At 33.3% G+C, this 26,175-nt stretch overlaps 1 protein-coding gene across 3 annotated transcripts in view; it reads right to left on the bottom strand.

The window, feature by feature from the left end:
* Nucleotides 1-26,175, bottom strand: part of SPOCK3 (SPARC (osteonectin), cwcv and kazal like domains proteoglycan 3) — a 335,252-nt gene that overhangs the window by 141,088 nt on the left and 167,989 nt on the right. The window lies entirely within an intron of this gene.

Raw genomic sequence — 26,175 nt, 5'->3', positions numbered from 1 at the left:
AACAAAATTAGATAATAATGTGAAGCACCAGCTTTACATTAAAATATTACTATAGTTTTTAGACCTTATACAGAGAGGTCTAGAGAAACTATTTATCAACTGCTAGTTACATATTATAATTATAACACTATTTTATAAATATATCATATGTAATACATGATAACAATAAAATAAATAGTCATGGTAAGGAAGTAAACACAACTTTAATTAGGGAGCAGGCACAAAATTATTTTTAAAATTCTGTTACCCCTTTATGGTTATTTTCAAAATGAAGCACAATAAAAAACATACTAGAATAAAAATTGAAACATTTTAGTCTAATTAAATTGAATCATTTTGGAAACTCTTTCACAAAGCTACTCCTAGGGAACAAACCTAATAACTCATATGAAATTATTTTCCTGAATATGCAAGTAGTATATATTCATTGTAAAAATATCAAACAATAGAGAAATGTTTGATTTGAGAAGTGAAATCGCTTGACAACTCAAGAATTACTCTTTTAACAGTTTTGTTTATATAAATTAAATTTTTTAAAATGTTAACATCAAAGCAAGGCTTTGTGCAGGTTGATATGGAGAAAGGAAAAATAAAAAAAGACAAGGAGAGTTATGGACACTAGCAGGTGGTAGGTACCACTCATGTAATAGTGAAAATCCACAATGAGGGATATAAATTTCTATGAAATATAGAAGAGAGAGAAATAACTTCAGGTGGGAAACATCATAAAAAAATCATTGAATATAAAGCACTTGGAAGTTACTCAGAAGGAGGGATATATATGTCTGTGCTCTCAGAATATTCATTATCCCAGAGTATAAAAATAATCAATCTTAAGAGCTTTGGCAGAGACATTGACAATGGAAGACAGCTACTCATAAAATGCCACAGAAATAAAAGAACTTCTCTATCTGGTCAACCTCTTTACTGAGTATGACCATTGCATTTAGAATCGTAAAAACAAGAGGTCCCATTCAGTTAGCCAGGTCAGCTAACTCAATGCTTTGATCACAGAGTGACAAATTCTGCTTGCAATCTTAAAAGAATAAACACTGATAAGTGCCAAGTGCTGTGTGAATATTTCTGTGTAAGGAACAGCAAGAGAAAAACGATCGCAGTGGGTAGGTGCATGAGTGATCAGGATTTAAGAAATCCAGTCTGGTCAGCCTTATAGCGGTCCAAGGATAGAATAGTTGGTATGAAGCTGGAGATGATATTGTAGAAAACAACTCAAGGAAAGTTTCATAGAAACTTTCATAAAAGGAAATTGGATCCAACAAAGTTTGTAGAATTACAATAGAAATGACCATTCTTGTTCCACAGGATGACTAATCTGGCAGTTATAGATTTAGAGTTTCATATTTGTTCAAATAATGAATAGAGTACCCAGAATATATTTCAAAAATGGACAAAAATGAAAAGACAGGCAAATGATATAATCAGACAATAAAGGAGAAAATTGAAACAGTCCATAAAAAAAGGAAGATAAAAACGAAAATAAATTAAACCTCAGTGAAGCATAAGGTGAACTGATTAACATTTGCACTCATGAAATTCACAAAATTTAAAAACATGAGTATTTTAAATTCAAAATAATACTTCTAAATATGTGAATTACACCTATGAAATATAAAAAAAAAACCCCACAAACTATTTAAGCATGGATCCATAAATATTAGCACCCATAGAAATATACCAAAATTTTAAACATAAATGTATAACCTAAATAAAGATGTACAGAATTGGACATTCTCACAATTTGATGATTGAAGTGCTACTGAAGAAACTTTCATAGAATAACTTAGCAGGAGTGAAAAAAGAAAAGAAAAAAAGAAAGCAAGCAAGAAAGAACAAATTTGTACTCCATTTGATCCATTCAGCAAGTCCCTCGATATTCTAAATATATATGTAAACCTTGTAACCATTGGCATAGAAATTGAGATCTCAGTGTATTTTAAGAAAGAAAATTGAAATAGATGTGCAGATACAGATTTCTGATGGTTTTCAAGTTCCTGGTTCAAATTTATTGTTGAGGCCTGGCTCTCAATTTTTCTTTTTGAGTTCTGAGTTACTCCTTAATTCTTATAAAAGAAAATCTGCCCAAAAGCTTTCAAGGAGTTTCTCTACTTGCAATTTAACAACAAACCAAACAAGGAAAAATACACCAATGGTTTTTAACAAGTACAAAATAATGGTTAAGGAAATAAGCCCTGGAGGAAGACATCCTCATTTGCTAACTCCTCCGAACCCCAGTATCTTCAGAGAAATGGAAGCCATGATGGTTCCTATTTCTTACAGTTTCTCTGAGCACTAAGGTAATTCAGACGTATATATCAGTGCATCATAATGGTTAGTTCCATTATTACAAAACAATTGCAATTAAGCAATATAGGTCTTTCTTCATCAAATGTCTCGTTTCCAGTTTTTGTCTCAATCCTATGATTGCTCTGCAGCACTGCAGTACTCTTAAAGAACTGTTTGCTGCCCCAACTGTGGTCTGTCTATACTCAGGAATTAACACTATTATATGTTCCAAAGAACATGGGATCACTCCTAGTTGTACAATAGATGGAATTCGGCTTCCTATATAAAACAACACAAACTACTACAAAACTTACATTATGTTGTACTCTTTCAACACACAATCTGCTAAAATAGCTGCCATATTTCCTCGAAAATATGACCTAGCCAGACAATCAGCTCTAATGTGTCTTTTGGAGCAAAAATTAATATAAGACCCGGTCTTATGTTCTATTATATAAGACCCGGTCTTATTTTACTATAAGACTTATAAGACTTATTTACTTATAGCAAAATAAGACCGGGTCTTATATTAATTTTTGCTCCAAAAGACGCATTAGAGCTGATTGTCCGGCTAGGTCTTATTTTCGGGGAAACATGCTATTGATATGGCAGCAAACATCTGAAGGTAGATCCATGCATGCCTCAGCACATAAGGTGATGAGCAGTACATTATTTTGCATTCTTTAGTGTTTTTGGGAATATCATTCTTTCTTCACTGTTTGGCATCTCCTATAGTTTGACGTTGATCTACATTCTGTCATGAAATGTTATCCAAAACTTACTACAGATTTTTCTGTTCTGTAGAAAGAATGGGATGTGTACACTAACATTACCAATAGGGATGGCTTAATGAACTATCAAATAAGGCTTTATCTGTTTATTTTATTGTTGGTTCAAGTACTGTATGTCATCTTGTTGGGTCCAATATTTCCCACTTCAGTCATCCATCCTTCAACTTTCAAATACTGGAATCTTAGTTAATCAAAAGGGCTCAGTCCTAACACCACTAGGTAAAGACAACTGGAAAATCAGATTACTCTGCTAATGTTGTTGCTTCTATCATTGTTACAAGGTTTAGCTTTAAAATAAACAAAACTAAACAAAGACAACAGATCAGAACAATTATGTGGACTTTGCACACCCCAAATTTAGACTTCTAAATAGGCTCAGTGGAGTCATACTCTTGGGATCCAAGGACAAAACTGATCTAAGCAAAATTCATTGGCTCTTAACTCAATTTTATGTTCCCCAATGCATGTGTCCCAGACCATATTAGCAGAATGGAATCCCATTATGACGAATCCAGAGATGGTAAGGAAATACGCTATCCCAATTAGAGACTGAAAAGTAGCTTAAAAGAAAGAAATAATTAAAGGCTTTGTAAATGTCTTCTTCCACGCTAAGAAAAGGTTGGGCAGGTTTGCTAACAGTCTTCGCGTGTTAGTTTTCTGTTTCAGTAACAAATTATCAGAAATGTAAATGGCTTAAAACAACACAGATTTATTAGGTTACATTTCTGGATGTCAGAAATCTGAAACCGGTCTCACTTAGCTGAAATCAACATGTCGCCAGAATTTTCATTCTGGAGGCACTAGGAGAAAATTCGTTTCCTTGTCCTTCCCAGCATCTAGTGAGGTGCATATTCCTTGGCTTGTGGCCTCCTTCCCTCTTCAAAGAATGACTGGCAGGCTTTCTGACATGACATCGCTCTCAATCTGATTTATCAGCCTCACTCATCCATATTTAAGGGTCCTTATGATTACACTCGTTCACCTGAATAATCCAGGAAATTCATCCTCACATAAAGTCAGTGGATTAGCAACTTTGATTCCACCTCCTACCTTAATTTCTCTCTCACATGTAATGTAACACATTCAGGCATTCAGGGATTAAAATGTAAATATATTGGGAAGCTATTATCCTTTCTATCTCACTGCTTATAGGATACTGAGGTTTCTTTCCTGGAATTGAAACCACTGTGTATACACAGTTGTCTCATGGCCCGTATTATATCACCCTGGAGAAATGGGGTTCAAGGAACCTATGCAGATGACATTATTCTGGCTAGTGCTTTCATTGTGAGTATTCAACCATGCTCTGTCTCTGACCCAGGTCTTGTGTACTCTTCCAGCATCCATGATACTGTGTCAGACTAACCTGGAAGCATGCAATTAGGGTGAACTCAGATATTTCACAGTTCTTGCCATCATCTACTCAGTGTTAAACTAGGGATTTTTTTCAGGTCAATGCTTGTATCCTGATTACCAACAGAATTAGAGAATCTTCTACAGGTAACAGAAATGTCACTTCCAACTAGAAATATTTTAGGGAGGATAGATGTGGGAGAGAGAAGGTAAGAAGAAAGGTGTTAATGGTGCAAACTTATTTTCTTTGAATTGGTATCTAAATTACAGGATATTATCATGGAGTACCTTATAATGCTCCAATGTCAGAAATTTATTTAAGAAAGTATTTTCAAGACTTCCATAAACCCTGGAAGCTCTCAGAAACAAGAGGGCTAGCTGTTCGAAACAGACTAGCTGTTTGAAAAGACATACTCTATTTCCAACCAAAGAACAAATCACTGTCAGAATCCAACTGTGGGAAATATCAGGTTGAATCACCAGATAAAATTCCATAGGGCTCCAATGACTACAGTGTTATTTTAAAATAGAAGTCATCAGCTCATAAAATCATGAGAATCCCACCATGTAAGCCCCTCAGTACAGCTAGCTTCAAAATTTGCTAGTCATGACAATTAGGTTTGCGAAGTCATCCTAGAAAAAGTGTTGCATACCTCACTGCTGAATATCACTACGGTCACTTCGAAGAACTCTGCTCGGGAAGCTATGCACCAACACCAGCACCTAGTCCACGCTTCAAAGCAATTTTGGGACTCTTTTTCTGGAATGGCCATCAGAGTGGTCATCGTATTACCTTTGATGTCCTGAATGTCATCAAAATGTTTTCCTTTCAATATTTCCTTTATCTTCGGGTAAAGAAATAAGTCATTGGGGGCCAGATAAGGTTAGTAGAGAGGGTGCTCCAATACAGTTCTTTGTTTACTGGCTAAAAACTCCCTCACAACAGTGCCATGTGAGCTGGTGCATTGCTGTGATGCAACAGCCATGAATTTTTGGCGAAAAGTTCAGGTTATCTATCTTTTTCATGCAGCCTTTTCAGCACTTCCCAAACAATAAACTTGGTTAACTGTTTGTCCAGTTGGTACAAATTCATAATGAACAATCCCTCTGATATCAAAAATTGTTAGCAACATCATTGCAACAAGTTCGCAAACTTACCTGTCTGAATACACACACACACACACACACACACACACACATACATTTATATGAAGGGAAAAAAAAAAAAAATATATATATATATATATATATATATTAATTTAATGTAATTTGTTATTTGGAAATTGAGACGTTAACATTACCATTACCAGAATGACATAAATATATTCATTATGAGAATTTAATATTATTTTCTATCAGTTGGAATTTTATACTTGATGCATCATTGTTGGTAATGAAATATATTAAACAGATTTAGTGTTGGCATCATAACACTAAGACAATTTTTAAGGCAGTCAAGAAGCCCAAAATTTCCAGTAATAAAATTCATTAGATTAAACCTCAGGAGGTAATCCTGAATAACCAATATTCATGTAAAATTGACACTTTATTGTTTATTCAGTTTCTCAAAAATGTGCTATTGACTATTCTGCACAGGAAATGTTGATTTCCTTTTTATACAAAGCCCTTGGCTAACATTCACCAGAATTCAACGGAAAGACATGAATACAAATACACTGGTGGCACAATTTCAAACTTGTTTTTATCCCAGTATCAGATTTCATTTTCTCCTGACTCTAAAAAAAAAATAAATGAGATAGATCATTATTATATTAGATATGAGATATCATGATTCATTGGATAAAATCCCTTGATTAGTTATATAATATTATTTAAAATATGAATTAATGGTCTTGCCATGAGAATCTCAGGATGGAAAATTATATCCATGTGTTCTATTCCTCAGTTTCCACAACATCTGTACTCACTTTTAGATAATAATGAATCCAATGTCTCCTTACTTTCTATGCCTTATATTAGATCGTATATTCTTTGAGAGCATATCTACCACATCGTGTTGTATTTATTATGTACTATGTGGTCAATAAATTTTGAATGAGTAAATGAATTAAGGGATAAACACAGCCCAGCCTTCTTAAACGTATTATTTCTTAAATACTTTACATTTATCCTAAGAATTTGCCTGTGCATAAATATGTCCTTTCTTCCTATCAGTATTCATTATTCAATATTTTCAAAGGAAAGAAAAAAAAAAAACTAAGTAAAAACATGACTAAAAGTTAAAGCACAGCAAATCAACCTATAATGCTGTAGGATTTAAAGTTATTTAGGCAACAGACCTCTGAAGTCTCAAGCATATAGCTGTTGCTATACATCAGGTTCTCTCTGAGCCCTTAGAATAGTGGCAAGTCAGAATGCACATAAAAATCATAATAATATACAATAATTAGGGCATGTGGGATCTCAATTAATGTCCTCATCAATTATTTTATTCTATGCCATCACATAGTATTCAATAGGCACAATTTCAATCTCCAAATATTCTCTATCTAAAGGTGTACGTAAACATAGAGATGATAACATATAATAAAACTTCAAACATACACATACACACATGCATAAATCCCATAATGAACATTGTAATTTATATTTTAAAGTCATGTCTTAAAAAAAAATAGAAAACATACACATTTACATACATGAATCTATCCACATATGTCGTATTTCCAGTGGGTTCCATTCCTTCCTATAGACCCGATTTAATATGACTGCATTTCTTTCAACTTGAAGAACGTCCTTTAGGGTTTTTTTGTAGGGAAAGGTCTGTAGGCAATGAATTTTCTGTTCTTGTTTTGCTGAAAATGTCTTTATTTCACCTTCAGTTTTGAAGGTTAATTTTGTAGGATATTTCTGGTTTGACTTTTTTTTTCTTTTGAATAGTTTAAATGTGTAATTTCATTGTCTTCATGCCTCCATTGTTTCTGATGACAAGTTAGTCGCTATTCATATCATTTTTCTTCTTTAGGAACGTGTAATTTTTCTCTTGCTGGATATTTGCTGGACTTCTTGGAACTATTAGTTTTGCATTTCATCAATTTTGGAAAATGTTTGCCAGCATTAATTTTAATATTTTTCTGTCTGCTATTTCTCTGTTGCCTCCTTTGAAGTGACAGAGCCACTTGATTCATTATTGAGAATATGTCTTTTAAATACCCAAGACAGAAAAACCATAGCTTTCATTAGTTATTATTTTATATAAATTGTTATCCTGTGAAAAAAGGTACCTAATTTGTTTGCAATTCAATCACATCAGTGCTTTCCCTCGACACAACCATTTTAACTTCATTTTGCAGCAGAAAGTTTTTTTATTCAGTCTTCTGATTTCGTCATATAGATTATTAAAAGGCATGCTCATGGTTGAGGCTAATAAAATTAATATATTTTGCTACCTTATCAAGGATCCACTTATGTGAAATTGTTATTTTCTGCTGCAATTTCCTGACAGTAAAGAATAAAATGACTATTACCATAGTTTGTTGCTACTGAATTAATTTGTGCTAACGTACCAGGGTTTTAGTCACCATGCTTTGGTGATATAACTGCAAATGTTAACAAAGTGAACAAAAGGGCAAATAACATTATTATTACTATTATTATTATTATTATTATTATTATTATTACTACTATTGATGATATTATTATTATTACTATAAAATAAAATAGTTTATAAAATAGTTTATAAAATAGTTTAATTTCACTGACCCTCCAGAAGGGTCTTAGAGATCCCCAAGGGATCATGGATGCCACTTTAAGAACACTGCAGTGCATTATTCACGGTGGCCAAGATATTAAAACAACCAAAGTGTTCTTTGATGGATAATTGGATAAAGAAGCTGTGGTACATATATACAATGGAATATTACTTGGCCATAAAAAAGATGATACACTGCCATTTGCAACAAAATGGATGGATCTTGAGAATGTCATGCAAAGCGAAGTAAGTCAGATGGAAAAAGTCAAGAACCACATGATTTTACTCATATGTGGGATATAAAACTGACAGCAACAAATAAAACCTCACAGACACAGACCTATATAATGGTAACCAGAGGGAAAGGGAAAAGTGGGGGAGGTAAAAAAAGATAAAAACATCAAATATATGGTCACAGAAGGTGATTTGACTTTGGGTGGTGAACACACAGTGCGATATATAGATGATGTATTATAGAATTGTACACTTGAAACCTATATAATTTTATTAACCAATGTCACCCCAATAAATTTAATTTAAAAAAAGAATACTGCAGAATTGTTACTTTAGGCCTAATTCCAAAAACCTGACTCACCTAGATTGTCAACTGAGCCCACACAGATTCACAGAGAGGTCTCTGTGTTCTGCCTTATTAGATACCTACCAACATGTCGCAACCTCCAGAATCTCCGTTTAACTCACAGCTCCCCCATGAGACACATCTTGCTGTAAACTGGTTAATCTTGTGTATTTGTCCAAAGATGAAAGACGGTCCTTATGCAGATTTATGAAGTCCTTACTCTGTGCAGTTTCCTTTTCTCTATCAGCTTAACCTTCAAACTCTTCTCACTTCAGAAGTCCCAAATTCTGAGCTCTGCCTCCCAACTCAGCCAGACTAATGTGCTCTGGCTTCTATCTGCATAGTTTTCTGATGCCCAGCTAATATGGTCCCCCTTCTGTTAGCTATCTTAGGGACTGGAGTCCCGTACAGTCTTCCACTAGCTGAAAATAGTTGTCTCATATATCTTTATCATTTTATTGGATTCTGGTTTGAGGAGTTCATTGACATATTCATCCATACGCGGGCATTTTCCTTTTCTGGTCAGTTATCAGTTACACAGATGATCAGGCTGGCATCCATTAGCTCTTTCCCTTTAATATTCAGGTTTGGGACTTGATTGCAGAGTTTGGGGACTTTATTATGGAATGTCTATACTTCTTTTTTAACATCTGTGGAACTGCGATATCAATGTACAATCATAGTCTCTTACATTTCTTTCATAATCACAAACGTCTACAGATAACCATAGATTCCAGAAACAGGATTTCAGAAAACAGAGTAATATGGTACTTGAGAACTTGTAATATATCATAACAATGACAAAATCCTAAACCCATAATATACTCATATATCAAATGTATTTGGTACAGTCCAGCTCCGGTCATGTGACTTCTTAAACTAATAAAGACATGCTGAAATAGATCAGGGGCATAGGCATTGTCTGGCCAATAATTTCAATGAATAATTTACTTAATTCAGAAGAAAGATCAAGAGGGATCTCCAAGATGTGAGACAGAGAAGAAGGGTAAAAGATCCATCAGTTTTCTGTTACATAAATATTTGTGTAGAAAGCTTCCCTAGATTTCTCATGAATATGTCAAGAATTTTACAAGCATCAGTTTTTATTTTGCCTTCAATGTCTTTATGACTCAGTGACATTTTGGTAGTGTTTGGCTCACTCACTTTTGAAAGTCCTTGATTATTTCAGAGGACAGAGGGGAGGAAAAATGTCTATAACGGTCATTTGGGAATTACCTGATATTTTGTACTTTACTTCATTCCTATGTTTGAAGTATCTCTATTTCTTCCAATTAGTAATAAAGATGGAGTTATATGTTTTCTCTTTTCACAAAAGCAGTTTCTCTCATTATATAATCATGAAAGATATTTTAAATTATTAATGAAAATGTATTTTTCACTCTTGATTTTCTGTGAATACCTTTTATTTGCACAAAACTAAGTGAAAGATTTGAATTAATATATAGATGTCCATCCCAAAACATGCAATGGTTTAGAATATGACTCCTATAAGTAAGCTCATGTTCCATAGAGGCAATAAAAGAAATATATTTTATGTGACTGTATTTTCCTGAAACATACTAGACATCAGTAACTTTTGTTTACAACCAAACACAAATGTTGAACCAATTTTTGATAATGGGTGAATACAGAATTAATCTGTGAAATTACTAGTGGCGGGTTACTACTATTAAAGAAACATGCCAAAATATTAAGGTCCAGTATCTTCAGAATAAAGGAATATAACTGAGGCACATGACACACAGTTAACTCTGACTTTGCAAGAAAACAAGTGATTGCCTCCTGGCTTGATATTTTACAAGAGAGAATTATGACTAGATAGGTGCACGATAATTGTGCTAATCCAAGTTATATAATAATATTATCATGAAGAACACATTACTGCTCATTAGTCGCATTGCAAACTTTCACTATAAATTTAGGTCCTGTGGTACATTATTTCTTGAGTAAACAAATGATAATACAGCAAGCTAGAAATTCTTCCAAACTAGCAGATTGATAGCACAAATTACTCAGGAAAAGAGAAAGCCTTCAGCAGCATCAGAAGTGCTTGCTGCACAAGAATGATTAAGTGTTTCTGTACAAAACACAAATCACAATAATGATCAGATGAAAATTTCCAATAAGAAACTTAAATGCACTAGCTGGCCTTCATCACACAGCTATGTTACAATGTAAAATGATGACATTCTGAATAGCACTGTTGGCGGCCTCAGAATACTCTGTCCCAAGTTAGCTCCCTGTTTTGACAAGCACATTATAAAGGAAAACTCACATATCAAAAGAACATCAAACACTTTTTACCACTTTCAGAGAGAAAAACAAAAGCAGAAATGATGATTTTCCATACAGACAGTTCTTAAAATTCTCAAAAGTAGCTTTGAAAAGCTCTGTAATCTTATGTCAAACAATGACTAACTCACTTAATACATATCAAATTGTGCCCATTATGCCTCCACATTGTTTCAAAGATGTTTGTTGTAAAGTGAGCACACGTGGGCTTTTATTTTTTTTTCAATTGTTGATCAACAATGGAATCAATTACAGTACAGTCTTAGCAATATATACTATATAAAATATTTCAAAATATACAAAAATATGCAAAATAGCCTTAATATATAAAACTACTAAATATGTGACATATTAATAACTGAAGCAAATTGCACTTGAAGTCAATCACACTCAAGCAATTAAAAATAATTAATTCAGTAGCTTAGGTAAACTCTGCCTTCAAGGGTATGCTTTTCTCATTTTAAACTACAAACAGTGGCTTAGACATCTTCGGATATACATGTTATTACTTCCATAACACAATATCCGTAATTATTACTATATCTCCAAAATATATTCAACATTGCTACAGTATAAAGAACTTAAAGGGGGACACCTCTTAGCTAGGTAGAAAGAACTGATTTACTTTTGATTATTCCTGGAAGAAGTTGAGCTTTCACAATTAAATTCTAAAATATTATCGAATAACTTAATAAATATATATAATTAGTATGCAATATAAGGTAAAAGATGTGACTACTATTCTTGAATTAAAACTCATGCAAAATAAATTTGCCTTTAATAAATTTTTACAAAACAATGAGGCAAAACAAAAGTGGTTTGATCATCATTTGATTTAATCATCCCTGGAAAAGATGGATTCAAGAATGAAAAAGGATAACTTCAATGGAAATGCAACTAATTTTTAAGTTTCTGGGGTAAAAAAAAACCCAAAGGTTATTAAAGAAAATGATAACACAGGACTTTGGAATGCATAAAATGTATAAACATATTTTAAACTCTAATTATAAAATTAATTTAGCTATAGCTAAGAAATATATCTGATGAACACATATTGCTTATTTCTGTATACAAATTTAACAGTTCTTTAAAATATGAAACTACTACCTAAGACGTATTCATGGGTTAAATAGTAAATTGAAAACTAAAATAAGTGTCAGAGTCCACCACCTTATCTTCTTCACTAGATAAATATGAAATTACTTTTAAGAATCTCATCAAAGCCTTAACTATCTTTTGACACAATTTTAGAACAGGTAAGGTTATTGTGAATAAATAGAATATTATTCTTACATGGACCATGCAAACCCCACTGACAAAAGTAATTGAATATCCACCAATGTCTATCTTTTAGCTATGAAGGTGCTTTTAGCATATTAAATTGGGGAATTGAAGTTTGGTGCAGATGGTGGGGCTGTATGTTTAGCTTTTAAAAATGATTAATGTTAAAATAACAAAATACTTCAGATAATTTGCAAGAATATAAAATTTAGTTATAATCAAATCATCCATGTCTACTTTGATATTATTTATTTAGATCTAATAGAAACATATTATCAAATTCATCTTCGTGACTGTTTTAACAGCTAATAATAAACCGTGTATGTACTGTTCCTCTTTTTTCTATACAACTAGATTTCTCACAATAGTTACATTCTTACCGCTCTCTTCCCATCTTTCCTGGACCTTCTGCAGACCAAAACCACTTTTGTCAAGTTTACAAACGATTATCACATAGCTCAAATGGTAAATTCTCAGTTCTAGATTGGACATTTCCAAGCAAATGATAGAATTCAGTACACCCCATTCATTGATGGCCACACCTTCCCAAAATCCTTTATTTCTTCTTCAACTTTGTCCCTACTTATTAATGTTGGACTTCCCCAGTGCTATAAATTTGTAACTTTTCCCTTATCCATACACCCTATATTATTATAATCCAATTACATGCCTATAAGCATAAATGGGAATATGAACTTCTACCCTAAATGCCAGATTTATGTGTTCAGTTGCATATATATATCTCAATCTTTAAATGTCCTAAAGTGAGCTTTTGTTCAACAACCATATAAAACGCTACCATCCCCCACCAAAAATAGCCAACTAACAAACAAAACAACTTGTTTCTACCACTTTCTTTCAGTCTCACTTAATGGAAATATGATCCTTCCAGTTATTCAGGTCATATTTTTAGAAGCATCGTTGACTCTTCTCTTTCTCTCACACCTCATGTCCGACCTGTTAGCAATTCCTATCGGCTTTAAAGTATTTCCAGAGCTTAGAACCTTTTTTTATCACCTGCACTGCTATAATCTCAGCCTAAACCATCATCATATCGCACCTGGATCACTGCGATTGGTCTTCATGCCCCTGGCATTGTCCATTCCACTCCAGTCTCAGCATAGCTCAAGAGCTTAAGCAAAGTTAATTCTAACTATGATAGCAAATTTCACCACTCCTGGAACACTCACTCCTGCCTCAGCCTTCGAATTTGATATTCAGATGAGGGCCTACATATACATATGACTCAACCTCTCACTGCCTTTTTAGGTACTTACTTTCTCAATGCAGCCATACCCGGCTATCATCTCTCTCTGCTTTACCAACACAGTCTTTTTTATTTACTTTCTTTTTCTCCAAAAATTAGCTTTCTGTACCTCTAGTGTCTAGTAAAGCACATGAAACAAAAACTTGATCAATAAATCTTTACTGGAAAAACAAATGGACTGGTACCATTATTTCTAGTTTTGAGATCTCAATCTAGCTATCAAATACTAAATGTTTTTTTTTAATTTATTTTTAATTTATTGGGGTGACAATTGTTAGTAAAATTACATAGATTTCAGGTGTGCAATTCTGTATCACATCATCCATAAATCACACTGTGTGTTCACCACCCAGAGTCAGCTCCCCTTCCATCACCATACATTTGATCCCCCTCACCCTCATCCCCCACCCCCCAACCCCTTTACCTTCTGGTAACCACCAAATTACGTTCCCCAGATTAATTTTCAAGCCCGTGGCCATCCTATGGTCACCGATTGCCCTCCAATCCCCTCACCCTCCCCCCCACCCCCCCACCCCTCCCGCCCATCTAGCAACCCTCAGTTTTTCCTCATTGTCTCCCAAACTGTTTCTGATTAGTTCATTCACTTATTCTTTTCTTTAGAATCCGCAAATAAGTGAGATCATATGGTACTTATCTTTCTCTGTCTGACTTATACCACTTTTTTTGCTATCTTTACACTTGACATTTTTAGAAAACTAACATGTATTGATGATCTCCCCGATATTGAACACGTAATCTAATTATTTTATTATATCATTTGTCTTACAAAATTAATTTTAAGCTACTATTAAAATTAGCCAATTTTTGTATGGGAGAAAGTGGGAGTCAGAAAGATGAAACACAAGTCCACAGAGTTAATAAGAGACAAAGAATATAGGCAAACTCTTCTTATGCCAGAACTCATTTTATTTTCACAATAAAACAAGATGTCCAATGATACTCCCCTATTTCTTTACTGCACTTAAATGTGGATGACTTTGTTGTTTTCAGACATTTTACTCAGAACAATACACATTATTAAATGTTTTTTTAACATTATTAGGTTTTTGTTTTTTGGTGTTTTTTTTTATCTCTTTTAATCACGCTGTTCTTAGCAGTATGCAAATTTGGGGTTGATTCATTTGTTTGTAAAGGTCTTATTTTATGTGGACTCAACTAATTCATGCTTATATATATCTAATCGCAATTATGAAAATTAAGATAGACTGAAGAGAAAAAAATGTCTAAAGTGTTGTAAATCTCATGAATAAACTATTTGTTATAACCATTAAATAAAGAAGAGAGGATTACTTGTAAAAATTCATAAGCATAGCATTCCCTGATGATTTTTCAATTTTTCTTTTGCCGATCTTTCAAACGATTGTCATTTTAAATTCCAGAAATTCCAGTATTTGAACATGTAATCCATATTGTTTTTGTCTATTACACTCATAGTGACGTGTAATGGATTTAGTCTGAATACTCATGTTTTTAATTTCAGAATACATATTTTCCAGGAGACTTGGATGGTTTTGGTATCAGATAAGTGTGAATGAACATTCTAGATAGAGTAAGTCAGTTAAACCTAATGCTTAAATGATTGTTCCATTGATAGCGAAGCCAGAATCTGATAGTCACAAACTCTTTTTATTTATTTATTTATTTATTTAGCCTCTGGAAATCTTCCATTAGTTGGGAGGGCTGCCAAAGCTCTCCTCTTTTAAGAAGAAGGATGTGAAAAAGATTTGAATCAGTATAGCATTACATCAATTTTCTCTCTCTTGGCAAAACTGCAAATGCACAGACACAAAGATTTTAGATTCCTATTAGCAACACAAGCTTTTGACTCAAGTCTAGCCATGATTCAAAGTTATTGCTACAAATCTGCTTAAAAGTCTCCATTGATTATTTTGAAACGAAAGACGAGACTTCCGTTGTAGAGGAAGCAGATATTGATCCAGAGTTTCTGACGTACTGTACCATCAGGTATAGCATAAGAATGTTTTCACTAATGCTGCACCAAGGACCACAACAGTAACCTCAGAAGTAGCAATTTCTCAAATTAAGATAGTTGAACCCTTAAGACTTTACTCCAAAAGTCTTCTCATTTTCACTTTTTTTTCCCCCAATGTTAGTTGGAAGAATCTCTGGGACCTACCTCAACCCATGAGTCCTGCAGATGTCCAGTCCAAGTAAGGAAAAAAGATAATTAAGAGCAACCAAAACAAGTCCTCATGACTCAAACAGGAAAAGGGTTAAGAGAAATGGGACAAAACTCAGTGCTGAGACTAGCACATGAGCTCAGTTATTGGAACAAAGCACCAACGCCAAAGCTAGATAAACAAGACAGCTAAATTCATGTCATACCTCTGGTTTTGGGCTAGACTCTTATTGTATCTCCAAAATACAAGGGAAAAGGAAAGAGACCAACATTTGCAGTACACCTAACATATGCTAATCACAGAGTAATATGAGTACTCAGTGTAGTATGAGTATATAATCACATGTATAATCCATTTAAAATCAGTAAGAAGGTATGCAATGTAGCTGCAAAAAAGTAAAGAGAGAGAGAGAAGCAGGAAGCTTTATTCTGTAGGAACCATCTCAGAATACCTTACTAAGTAAGCACACAGTGAAGATAATGGGAAATTAAAGGGAAAAAGTAATTTAATAAAAATGTATTTGTTTATAATGTGAATAAAATCTTTCTGGAAACATTCAAAAGACATTGAAAACATCATTCAACCCAGGAAAGAGAAGTAGATGGTATGGGACAAATTAGGAAGGAGACTTTCCCCTGTATATAATTTGGTGTATTTTGATCTTGAAACATGTGATTGCAACCTTATTCATATATTATAACAAGAAACGTTATAATAATTCATCCTTTTTTAATAAAAATAATTATTTGACTTGTCTTTCATGATAAAGGTTTTAGTTCATTGCATCGATACATCTACCTCTTGTCTTTGTAACTAAAGCAGGATAGATAATATTTGCTTTAGAAGAAAACAGGTAATTGCTATCTAGGCGTCATGTAGGATACAGACTGAGAATTCTTTAGACTAAAGTGACATACTTTAGGTTCTAGAAGAGAAGCCTGGGGCTTATTCTTTATAATTTTGTTATTCTTTATATGTATTAGCTTTTTGAGACACTACTGAAACTGGCAATGAAATAGACTTAAACTCCAGTCTATTTTCTCACTGGGTAGCTTAGAATTGTTTGAAACCAAGAACCTAAGAAATCCCTCACGATGAGAATTCAACATTGCAACAAGCATCAAAATAGAAACGCCCTTTCAAATGTTTGCAAAGATCATCAGCTTGTTGTAATGTAGTCTGGCCAGGAGAAGTGTCAACAAGTCAAATCTTCTGGACTCATAATTTTGAACACAGGAAGGTTACAGTGGAAACTTACATCTGCATCAAACCTTTTTATTAAATCGAATGACACTTTGTATTGTTCATGTCCTTTAAGAAAAACTGCTTATATATCAATTTGTACTCATTTTTCTGTTTTTAGAAAACATTTAGAACTTAATGTTGTGCTCAATATTAGAATTTCATGAATAACAAAACACTCACAATGATCATATTCCTTGGAAACTATTCTATAATGCTAAGAAGTTTTATTATGGTCCATGAATATAAAAAGATCATATTGTACCATATTTTCTGGTACTCACATTAACCCTAGAATTACATAGTTAGGTAAAAAGGTAGACAATTTTATTTTTATGGTAAAAATATAAAGATATATAAAAAAATATATTTTTATGGTAAAAAATATAACTCTCTTGGAGTGAGAGTTATTTACTCTACGAAGCTAAATGGGGAAGGAGATACCTCTTCTCTTTCAATGGAAAATTTTAATCTCACAAATGCCAAAATGTAAAAATTTCTATCTGCGTTTAGTACATTCATGCAAAAGAAGTGGATAAAGGTTAAGTTGACATTATATTTCCTTTCCCTAACCTCTAAGAGTTTAACATATCTTTCTCTTTCTAGCTAAAATACTACATCAAAATATATGAAATGTTGAATCCCAAAGCATCTGAAAATGAAATAATTTCTCTTCAAAATTAATTCTTTCAAACAAATTTTGGGGCAACCAGATGACTCAGTTGGTTAGAGTGTGAGCTCTCAACAACAAGGTTGCCAGTTCAATTCCCACATGGGATGGTGGGCTGTGTCCCCTGCAACTAAAGATTGAAAATGGCAATTGGACTTGTTGCTGAGCTGCGCCCTCCACAACTAGATTGAAGGACAACGACGTGGAGCTGATGGGCCCTGGAAAAACACACCGTTCCCCAATATTCCCCAACTAAAAAAAAAAAAAAGTTAATTCTATTAAAAAAATACCAAATTTATAAAACTATTATTCCTATTGTTCTCACTGGTTTAAAGCAGAAGTAAAATGCTAGGAAGCAAATTACCTCAAAATCAAATTTTTACCATGTTCACTTGTTCAAGAATTTCTTTTTTCTCGTATTTCCCACAGTATATTTTGTTTATAGAGAAGATATGGTGACTATGTGGCAGAAAAGACTATATGGTATCCAGATGAGCTCCCCAGTAGGAAGTTCTTTAAATCACTTATCCGTTCTCTGTTATTTTTAACCAATGTAAAACTTGATGAGATAGTTACTAGACTCCATCACATACTTTTGATTTTTCAGCATTAATCCCACTCTCAAGTATTCTTCATTGCAACTTTCAATATAACAAGTTTATTTTTCTTTCATATAATACGACAATGTGGCTGTTCTTTGGATGACCTCTCACATGGTAATTCAAGTAACCGTGTTCCTTCTATCTGTGGCTCTACATGTCTTAGGCCTCGAAATTTTTTGCAAATAGCCCATGGGTAGAAAAAGAGTCTTAACCATCTAGACTCTGAAGTAACACGCATTACATTACTTCTACTCTAGTTTGACGTGCAAGAACTAATCACATGATCTCACAAATAAGTAAGGGCTACTGCGAAGAGCTGCTGAAAACTGTAGTACAGACCTTGGTACTCACTTGCCAGCAACAAATCCATCCTGTCGAAGAGGAGCATGATCCGCTTTTGTGTGGCTAGTGGTCTCTGCCCATAGATGAATATCAATAAATATAAATTACATATTCAAAATCACACTGTAAATGGAGAATTAAATGGTAAACACTGAGTTCCACATTTTGACACTAGATAGGCCCAACATTAAAAATGTTTTTAAATTACCATTTTTTTAAATCTAAAGGAGCTAAATAAAATAAAGCAGGAATCAAGGAAAAGAAAGAATGTTCAATGAAATATAGCAGCACAGAACTCTAAATTTCCTAATTATTTACCTACATTAGCTAGACAAAGAAGGTTTTCTACAAAGTTTAAAAATTAATATGTTCCAGCCCTTAAAGTCCATTATCCAGAAATACTATTGTCTCTTTGCCAACACCTAACAGGAGGTTCAACTATAATTTATCAAAAATTGGATTCTTTAATAAAAACTTAATAATAGAAAGTTTGGGTTTAGGATTTAAAATGTCATAGTTAAAATGAATAGCAGAATTGAGATTGATCACTGCAAATTACAATATTAAGAGTAATAATTCTCTAAAATGCTATGGAACAAAAGTGATTACCTGAAGAGGAAAGTATTTAGAATGAAAAATATTTATTTGATGCAATTACCAAAAACTGAAATATGTAAAACAGTAATTAGATATATTACAGCACCTGTCCATCAGAAACGAACTACTTTAAAAAAACAATAGGTCTAAGTAATAGTGAGAATAACTAAATTATGCACATTTTGTTACAGTGTAAATATCTAGTATATGTTTTCCAGTGTTGGGACTTTTTTGTTAAATCACCTTTTCATGTCATAAAACTATGCTCTTATCTGGGAAAAAAAAACCGCTTCAGCTCCATAAAAGACGTTATTGAGCAGCCAAATTTCTTTAATTTGTCACAATTTGTCATCATGTTAAAACTGGGAAAGAATGACTGCTATTAAACCACCACCACTATCTACACAATCCATTCATTATTAGAGACACGTGCACACACTTACATACACACGCACACAAACTCACATATTTATTCTTGAAACTGGAGATTATAAAACTCCAATCTGCATTTTCAAGATTGGAATCTGATTATAAGATTTCAATCTGAATGTTTAAATTGAACCTTTATTTTCTAGGAGCAGTTTATGGTTCACAGAAAAATTGAGAAGATGGTACCCAGGTTTCCCATATGCTCTCTGCCCCAAACATGCATTGCCTCGTCCATGATTAACACCCCCACATCAGAATGGTAAATGTTTCTTTGGATGAGCCCACATTGACACGTAATAATCACCCAAAGTCCATCATTTACAGTAGTTTATTCTTGGTGCTCTTCATTCTATGGGTTTGGACAAATGTACGTAATGACTTGTATCCATCATATGGCAACATATGGAAAACTTTCACTGCCCTAAAAATCCTCTGTGCTCTGCCTAATTTCCCTCCCCGGACCTCCCTCCCCACCCCCAGTTCCTGGAATCCACTGGTCTTTTTACTATCTCGAGAGTTTGGCCTTTGCCAGAACGTTATGTAGTTGGAATCATATAGTATGTAGGCATTTTTGACTGGTTTCTTTTGCCTAATACATAATATGCATTTAGGATTCCTTCATGTCCTGATGGCAGGTTTCTTTTTACTGCTCTATAATATTCCATTGTCTGCATGTACCAGTTTATTTATCCATTCACCCAAGGAAGGGCACCTTGATTGCTTCCAAGCTTTGCCAGTTATGAATAAAGTTGCTATAAACATCTATGTGAAGGTTGTTTTTGTGGACATACATTTTTCAATTCCATTGAGTAAATACCAAAGAATGTGATAGCTGAAACATCCAATAAAAGTGTGGTTATTTATGTAAGAAACTGCCAAACTGTCTTCCAAAGTGGCTTTGCCATGCAATATTTCCTCCAGCAATTCATGAGCGAGTTCCTGATGTTCACCATCCTCATCAGTAGTTAATGTTGCCAGTGGTCTGAATTTTGGCCATTCTAATACGCGTATAGTGGTATCACATTGTGCTTTGTTTAAATTTGCATTTCCCTGATGACATGATATGGAGTATCTTTTCATATACTTATTTGCCATCTATGTATCTTCTTTGATATCTCTGTTAGGGCCTATAGTACATTTTTAAATCAGGTTGTTCATGCTGTTATTATTGAGTTTAAAGAATTCTTTGTATATTTTGAATAACAATCCTGTATCAGATATGTATTTTGCAAATATTTGCTCCCAGGCTTTGGCATGGCTTCTCATTCTCTTGATATTATCTTTCGCAAAGCAGAAATGTTTAATATTTTTAATATAAATCACATCATCACAACTAGATGTTTGTTGTCTTATTTTCGCATCTTTCTTACACAAGCGTAGAGTAAGATATATGTTGTCTTGTACTTTGCTATTTTTTTTTAAATTTTTAATAAATTTAAATCTTTTTCAGCCATTTCTCTACTCCAACCCCAAACCCCACCTCTGGCAATCACCAATCTGCTTTCTGTATCTCTGAGTTTGGTTTTTTGTTTCTTGATTTTTAAATTTAACATATAAGAGATCATATGGTATCTGTCTTTTCTGTTTGACTTATTATACTTAGCATAGTGCCCTCAAGGTCCATCCATATTGTTGCAAACGGCAAGATTGCATTCTTTTTATGGTTGAATAATTTTGTGTGTGTGTGTGTGTGTGTGTGTGTGTGTTATACCAGGGGTGCCAAAAAAAATGTATACAAGTGACACTTTGGTCAATGCTGCTCAAGCAGTAGTTTGCTGTAATCACAAGTGTCTGGATGCTGATGGTAACCACTTTGAGCACCTCTTGTAATTGCAGAGGTCAAATGTGACTTGTATTCATCTTTTTTATTCGTATATATTGAGTATTACAATTTTAATACAGTTTTCCTTTCTTAAAATGTGTATACGCTATTTTGACACCCTCGGTATATTATATATCATATATATATACCACATATATGATATATATTATGTTACACAAGTGATAGATTTCTTTACATCCATTTAAAAGGTATGATGAAATGCATATGCTGAATTGTGAACGTAAAAAACTATATTAAGTTAATAAAACTAAGCACAATAACATGCAAAAAATATTTCTGTTAGGAATTAATTGTGTTTGTACCATGTTTCCCCAAAAATAAGACCTGGTCTTATATTAATTTTTTGCTCCAAAAGACATATTATGGCTTGTGTTCAGGGGATGTCATGCTGAAAAATCATGCTAGGGCTTATTTTCCCATTAAGTCTTATTTTCAGGGAAACATAGTATGTATGTGTGCACGTAGAAAATTTCTGAAAAAGTGAGAATGGAATTGAGTGGCCTGGGGTAGGGGCATGTGATACAATCTGTACTCCCTTTTCTAGCATATGAATCTGTTCATGTTATTATCTTATCCACGTTATTTTCATAAGAGCTTATATTTTAAAAATAAAATGTTAAACATTGATATCATTTATACCATCTTTGTATATTTTCCTACCTTTCTACATTTAGCTAATAAACAATCATATTTTTTTCATTTGTTTTAATATAATAAATTACAAAAATGTAGAAATAGATTTCTATTTAGAAGAACAAGGAAAACCATGTTTCTTACTAGGCAGTTTTAACTTTCTTATAGACAAAAGAATGGGATGTTCTTATAATGTAAAAAAACATCGATTTAACCTATGTAAGTATCTCTATTCCTGCAATTCCAAAATCTATGCAACATAATTGGACTTTAACTCTGAATACTATAATCTTGATCAGTTATGAACACAAAACGTAGGAAATACTAAGGTTCATCTAAAGTATCTCTTTAAAAATTACTTCTTCATGAATTACCCAGTTTTTCTTCTCTTCAAAGACTTCCACTATTGTCTTGTCTATTTTGGACATGACACTTCAGATCAAGCAATATTTGAGTTTTCCTTTGTTGTACTTTATTTCTTTATATAAGAGATACTCATGAAGGAAGAACTAGACGGCAGAGAAAATGGCTTGCGAGTGAATGCATTCCTTACACTCACTCTTCATACTATTTTATCCAACTGGGTTTCGTCTGGTCTTTGCGTCATTACTGTATCGGCTTCTCCTGGCTCATCTTGCCCTCTTCTACTGACCATCACAATTCAAGCTCAACTCTCACAGCTGATCTAGGTTATCAGGAGATTTAGAAGTATATACAGAAATACATTAAATTGTTTTATACAGACTTCAAAGCCAGTATGTATGGCAAGCAGAGCTGGGAAAGATCTCCACTCAGACCTAGCATTTCCTTCCTCCAAATACAAGTTGGTTTCCTGCTAGGCAGAGGAGTTATTCAGTCCTTGGGCCCACTGTGTAAATAAAAGCTATCTGAAAGGACATGAAAGGACTTATCTGTAGACAATCACAATGACAGTATACCAGGAGGAATTTAGTACATGCAAATCCCTTTCATGTACTTCGGACTTTTTGATCTGAAGACCCTCTTCTCTAGTCATGGGGATATGGGCAGTGGCAAAGGTATAAACTAGAAAATCATTTAAGGCAGGAAATTTGTTCAAATGGCAGCACCCTAATAACCTTCAATATAGCAAATGTATTCCTACTTCCTTGCTAGTTCCCTTTAAGCAGCTGTCTCTCATGTTTTTCCCCAACTCGTATGACACATTGTTCCCTTTCTCTCCATTTTCAACTGGCAAAAATCACATAACTCTTTTACTTGAAGTATAGAGTGATCTTAAATTCCACCTCATATAATCATGACAGGATTCAGCCAATTTTTTCAAATACTGTGTCAACTGCAACTCAACAAATCAACCTGTAGCTACTAAATATATAAGTAACTATAATACAGGTATAGAAAAATGTTGCTAATGGGTCACGGGCATAATGATAAAGGAGAATTTAATTCTACCTTGGGCTAGGAGACATGTGGAAGAAAGCTGAATAGAGATGTCTCAATAATTAATGTTTATTGAGTGTTTACATTGTGAAAAGTGTTTTGCACAAATTACATCCTTAATTCTCATTTTAAAAAAAAGAGGGAGATAGATAGTATAATTATCTTTATCGTATAAACAAGAAAACCGAGTCTTGGTGAGGGTAATATGCTCAAAGTGATTTTGCTATCAAGAAATGGAGACAGACTTCAAAGCCAGCCAGACTAGAATCAGATTACATACCATTAATCATTATGCTAAAAGCCTCTTCAGAAACGGAGTATTTGCCAGAAGAACAAGGGAATAAATGGGCAGAACATTTTACTAGGAAAAATACTCAGACAAAGCAAAAGTCTATGATTATAAAATTTACAACACGTTTCAGGAAAAAAATAGTAGTAACTAAACTTTACGGTACGCCTATTATGGATCAGGTACTATTCTCATAGTTTTTATGAATTAACTCATTAATCCTTAAAAGAACATCATTAGAAAATATCATTTTTACCATTCCTACTTTAAGTGAAAGAAACTGAGGCACAGAGAGTTTAAGTAATCTGCCTACGATCACACAGCTAAGGAAAGTGGAACTAGACTATGAAGCTAGGCAGTCAGGCCACAGAATGAGTTTCCTGCTGTGACAGGCTGCAATGTGCCATGTGGGAAGCTACCTGGCTAACGTTCTAAGGGACTATGTTGAGGATATTGGACTTTAATCAACAAGTGTCTGATTTTTAAAAACAGTGCAAATAATATCACAAAAATGATAAGATGTGTATTTAAAAAAATATACAGTCAATGTTGTCTTATTTTTATATTTGAGAAACATGTTTTTTGTTTGTGTAAGTGGATCACCAAAAATAAAACCTGACCAAATCAATATTGGCTGATCTAGAGTCGAATGAATTCAATTTTCTCCATACAAGCAATTCTCAGGTAGCTAAGAATTATACCCACTTGAGGGTGATATCAGAATAAAAGAAAAATGTAAGAACTGCATGTTCAGCAAGAAAGAATGTGAGTTAAAATATGCTGAGAAACTATGAGTTAGGCAATCTTTATCTAGGTTTTTCAAAAGGAACATAAGATTGTTGTAAGATAAAATGAGTTATCTCTAAAATACCTAGAAGAATGTCTCATTTACATAACATGTCTTATAAGTGTTAAATAATATGGTTCAAATGACATTAGCACATAATAATTAAGAGAACAAATTCTGGAACCTCAGTGTCCAGTTTCAATGTCCAAGTTTATCACCTGAGCAAATGACATAAATTCCGTCTCAGATTTGATCATTGTAAATGGGTACAATAACTGTAACCTATTTTACCTCACATCATTGTTGTCAGATTAAATTAGTTATGCATACATATGTATGTGTATGTGTATATTTGTATATACGCATACATATATATACACATATACATATACACATATACATATATATACATATAAATATACACATACAAATACAGATGCACAAATATATATATAGCTTCAGAAAAGTTCCAGACATAAATGAAACACTATGAAGTTCAGCTATTATCTGTGTTTAAAAAGAATAATCAAATGATGTTATTCTAACTCACTATCCAAAGTATAGTACTACAAGCCATTTTTAAATGCAATATTAAAAAGTAATATAAACTATGGACTTTGGGTGATAATGATGTGTCAATGTAGGTTTACAATTATAACAAAAGTACCACTGAGTGGGGTTCATTGATAATGAAGAAGGTTATGCACTTGGAGGTTATACAGAGGGTATGTGGGAAATTCTCGGTACCTTCTATTCAATTTTGCTGTAAACCTTCTATTGCTCTTTTAAAAAGTCTATCAAAAAAAAAGTGTTCCAATGACTCTGGGTGGTGAACACAAAATGTGATATATAGATGATGTATTACAGAATTGTACACCTGAAACCTATGCAACTGTACTAACAATTGTCACCCCAATAAACTTTAATTAAAAAAAAAAAAGTGTTCCAAACCCTTTATGTTCTAACCAAAGGAGAGTTATGGATGACTAGGTACTTATAAAATTATATAAACATATGTTCATAAACATGATTAAAATATATTTATAATTATGAAAAATGTGTATATAAAAATTATTTTAAATCCTAAATCTGCCTCTTATGTCTGTCTGTCTGTCTATATATCTATCTATTATATTTAATCTCAGGCAGAATACCCAGCACTTTTGAGCTTCAGCTTTTGATTCTATAAAATGGACATAATAGTCTTTAGTATAAAGCACTAGGGTTGTTGTAAAAACTAAATCAATTTAAGGCACGCTTTTCCTTAATTTAACCAATATTTTTGGGACCCTCCTATAACTCAGTCCCTATGATTGAATTTTCCCATAATAAATATTTCAACATTATAGCAATGGAAATATAGATACCACAGTCATTCACTTAATTATTATATAAAGAAATTCTAACCTTTTTTTGATATGGTCATTACAATTATGAATTCAAAAAATGCATAGCTAAAATAGAGGAGTTTTAGGACTCATCTTTTGATGTCTATTTTGATAAGTATTATTTTAGGTTTATTATTCTTATGCTTCCCTACGAGGCCAAAAGCATTTCCT

This window comes from Rhinolophus ferrumequinum, chromosome 18 (assembly GCF_004115265.2).
Source record: "Rhinolophus ferrumequinum isolate MPI-CBG mRhiFer1 chromosome 18, mRhiFer1_v1.p, whole genome shotgun sequence".
Classification (NCBI taxonomy): domain Eukaryota; kingdom Metazoa; phylum Chordata; class Mammalia; order Chiroptera; family Rhinolophidae; genus Rhinolophus; species Rhinolophus ferrumequinum.
The sequence above is the reverse complement of the archived record's forward strand: the minus strand, read 5'-3'. Positions and strand labels throughout refer to the sequence as shown.